We start from the raw sequence: 4,435 nt of genomic DNA, 5'->3' as shown, positions 1-4,435 counted from the left end.
CCGTTGGTTACGAAAGTTTAAAATTGGAACTTTTTAACAAAAAAGTACGCCCCGAACGGGGGGCTTACGTAGTTGACGTTTTCTACGGAAAGTATATGGATGGCTCGGCCTGCACGCCGCAGCGATATTATATTGACATTGAGGCCGAGGGCCTGGTTGGTGCCACAAGATGGCTTGATTATTTGCGCTTGGGCTGTAGGAGCCCCTCCGGAGTCTGTACACACCCCCAGTGAGCGCTGTCGACGATAAATATATGGTTGGTTCGGGCTGCACGCCGCAGTGGGTACCTGAGTGTACCGGTATATGCATTGCATTGATGCATTATTACTCATCTGTTTTACCTATCATGGTTCTTTCTGTACTATTAATTCATTGACCTGTTGGTTATACTGATAAAGGTTTGGTACTACTAGTTATAGTTTACCTTGTGTTTTTCAATGATTTCTTATCTTCAGCCATTATTTGTGTTTATTACTCACTGAGTTGGAGTACTCACTTTACTCCCTGCACCTTGTGTGCAGAACTAGGTACATCACAGGCTGATGGAGGACCTGTTTTGCTGAGCAGCATTATTCGGGAATATCAAGGTAGGTGCATGGCGTTCGCAGCCTTGATCCTTCCTTCCTATCCCTATCTTTCCCTTATTCTGTTTTTCTTAGACGGACTTGTTGTAAGATGACACTCTGTTTTAGAGGCTCCTGTTCGTGACACCGGATCCTGTTTGGGGTTTATATTTTAGTACTTTGTTAGACTTCCGTATATTATTCAGTATTTCTAGACTATCGATAAAATGGTTTAGCAATTAATATCTGTGTTTCGAATTTATGAATCATTAAATGTTGAGATTTATGTTGAAAGGTCGGGCTTGCCTAGCAATGTGTTGGGCGCCATCACGACTGGGGGTTGGGTCGTGACAGTATTTCCCAAAAGTTCAGTTTATTTTTTGTAGTATAGCTTTATTCATAGTAATCTGCTGAAGTTTTTTAGCTTATTTGCTAAAACTGAATATGCTTAAGTTTTTTTCATGCTGTTTTGTAGTTGTGTAGTGTGTTTTTTTTGTAGACTTCATAGTGGTAATTTTACATGTTATCATTTGTCGTTGTCCATTTGCAGCATATTGACGTGGGCGTATATTACTTGCGCAAAAAATATTGCTATCACCTTCCACGTTATACAAAAGCAAAATGTGCAGTAACAGATTTACTTTTCAATCAGTATATGACTATCCTGGATAGTGTTCATCCTTCAGAGGAAAAGTTGAAGATAATTGAGAAAAGGAAGCAAAAGAGAATGCAGATTCTTAAGAGAAAATCAAAGAAAAAGATGATATCCAAAGAACAGTTTAAAAAAGAAGAAGAAGAAGAAGCGGTTATTAAGCCACTTACGGACTTTTGTTGGTATGAGGAAGAATCAACGAATGAAATGGTGGCCAACTACGTAAAAGGCCTTGACCTTTCCTGTGGTATCTCATGGGCATCTGCCAAAAAATTATTCTTTCCATTTCAACTTAAGCCAAGGGAGGGCCAGATATCTACGCACTACTTTTTTGGATATCTCGACTTTGAAGATAAAATTATATATGTGTATGATTCCATGGGCAGTGTAACATACAAGCGTGCGATTGAACATGTCAAAATTTATGCCCGGTTGATTCCACATTGTCTCAAATGCTTGAATTTTGGGGAACTTAATAAATATTTTGGGGACAGTCCTGTGGAAGAATTTAAAATTAAGTGGATGCACACACTGAAACAGATTAACAGGCATGTGTTTCACATATGTTTTACGATGCATTTTATGTTTATTATTTTTTGCCCTTGTCTTAACTATTCTTTAATTTCTTTTTGATGTGTTTTTTGCAGTGTTGATTGTGGTATATTTGCGCTTAAGTTTATGGATATGCGGTTGATGAGAGAAGATGTCTTCAATTTTAATCAAAGTCAAACATTGGAATTCAGGACAGAATTGGCTGCCAATCTTTGGGCTCATGGAAAATGGAAAAAAGATAGCGGCTATGAAACTCCAGAAGAACGAGAAGGACATGATTATGGAGATTTTGAAGAGTCTCTGTGTGAATTTTTTGATTAGAGGATTGGTTGGTTGTACATAATTTGGATTTTGTGAATATATATTAATTATCTTTTTAGTTCACTTTTTTGTTGAAATTCAGCATGTTAAACTTGAGCATGAAGTAAATAACTTTTGCTTTTTAAGCTGAAGTTTTTGTTAAAAGTCATAACTAAAGTGTCAAATGTAGGACACAAACTTCAGCTCATTAGTAAATACACTAAATAACTTTAGCAGTATCGCGTAAGTTATTTGAAAATTCTTTACGATAAAAACTATTTAATCCGACAAAAAACTTCGGCTTTATTAAGTGCTGAACTTTTTGGAAATATACTAAAAAACTTCAGCACTTTGGGCAGAAGTTGTTTGAAAAAGCTTAAGACAAAAACTAATGAATCCGAGAAAAAACTTTGGCTGATCATTTTGCTTAAGTTTTGAAATATACTAAGAAACTTAAGCACATTAGGCCGAAGTTTCTTGAAAAAGCTTTAGGACAAACACTATTGAATCCAACAAAAAACTTCAGCTGACCAAGTGCTGAAGTTTTTGAAAATATACTAAAAAACTTCAGCACATTGGGCCGAAGTTTTTCGAAAAAGCTTAAGACAAAAACTATTGAATCCAATACAAAAACTTCAGCTTATCAGGTGCTGAAGTTCTTGAAATATACTAAAAAACTTCAGCACATTGGGCCGAAGTTTTTCGAAAAAGCTTTAGGACAAATACTATTGAATCCAACAAAAAACTTCAGCTGACCATGTCACGACCCCAATTCCGGTCGTGATGGCGCCCAACACTAATGCTAGGCAAGCCCGACCAATTGAGATACTCTCAACCCAGATACACAATCCGTTAACAAATAATACGATTAAAATAGAAAATATCAAGTTTCCAATCCGAAACTAATAAAATAGTATGGAGAAATAATAACGAATATCCCAACATTCCCCAATAGATCTAGAGTCACGAGTCTAGAGCCTCTAAATGTAACAGAGTAATATATTCATATTAATAAAGAAAGTCTAGGATAGGAAAAGACAAATGCAATAAAGGGGAGAAGTCGGGTCCTGCGGACGTCAGGCAGCTACCTCAACAACTCCTGAAATAAACTTCACGAAAACAGCAAACAGCTCCACTAAGTCTCCGGAGCACCTGAATCTGCACACATGGTGCAGGGAGTAAAGTGAGTACTTCCAACTCAGTGAGTAATAAATATATACAATGGCTGAAAGTAAGAAATCCCGAAATATTACAATATAAAGCTATAATCAACGATTTAGCATGTTAAACGATAAAACAACAGCAAACGATGACAATTAAGACCAACATATATCAAATGCATGAATGCAATGCAATGCACATGACCGCTGCGGCGCGCAGCCCGATCCATTTGGGTACCCGCGCTCACTATGGGGGTTCAGACTCCGGAGGGGCTCCTACAGCCCAAGCGCAATATCATCGTAGCATTCGCTGCGGCGTGCAGCCCGATCCACACTCAGTCCAGATATATGTATGTATGCAAGCCACTCGGGCACAGTCGAATTGTCCATTTTTAATTTCAGTTATTAGGGGTTATAGGGCTAAGTGTGTAAACCTTTATTTCTTTATTAAACATTTTAAAGCAGTGTCTAACTCAGGACTGATGTAAGGAAATATGCTAAGTATCTTGGAAGCAGTGATAAGGATCCCTGAAGGATGCAAATGATAGGCACAAAGCCCCAAACATATTCATAACAATCCAAGTGGGGTGATTACCAAACAATTTCTAGTCAAGAACACAGTACGAACATCAATTGGAACGGACTAGGTCAAAATCCCCAGTTACAACTGACCCCGCACTCGTCATAGAGTACGTGTCTCGCCTCAATATAGCGTCATAATGTGATATACCGGGATTTCAAACCCTCAGGTCATCATCTACATCTATTACTCACCTCAAGCCGGCCACAAGTCTAGCTCGCTATGCCTTTGCCTTTCGAATCAACCTCTTCGCACGCCGAATCTGATTAAAACCACAACGAATACGTTACAATAGGCTAAAGAAACATAACCCAATCGAAAAGACTCGAAAAACACTAAAATTCACGAAGTTGGCAAAACCTGAGCCCCGGGCCCACTTCTCAAAAAATTACTAAAAATTTACATATCCGGATTCCTCGTCTCGCCACGAGTCCGTACATATAAAATTTGCCAAAATCGGAGCTCGTTTGACCCTCCAAATTTCATTTTTACATCACAGCTTTCCAAGCCCTAGCTTGACCCATTTTTGGCGAAATTCTACTGATTTCTATGATAAATGTACCATAAACTCGAGTAATTAGGCCAAGAGACTTACCTCCAATTGATTCTCAGTCAAAACCCTCGAAAC

Source organism: Nicotiana attenuata, chromosome 10, assembly GCF_001879085.1.
Source record: "Nicotiana attenuata strain UT chromosome 10, NIATTr2, whole genome shotgun sequence".
NCBI classification, from domain to species: domain Eukaryota; kingdom Viridiplantae; phylum Streptophyta; class Magnoliopsida; order Solanales; family Solanaceae; genus Nicotiana; species Nicotiana attenuata.
Note: the sequence above shows the minus strand (reverse complement) of the source record.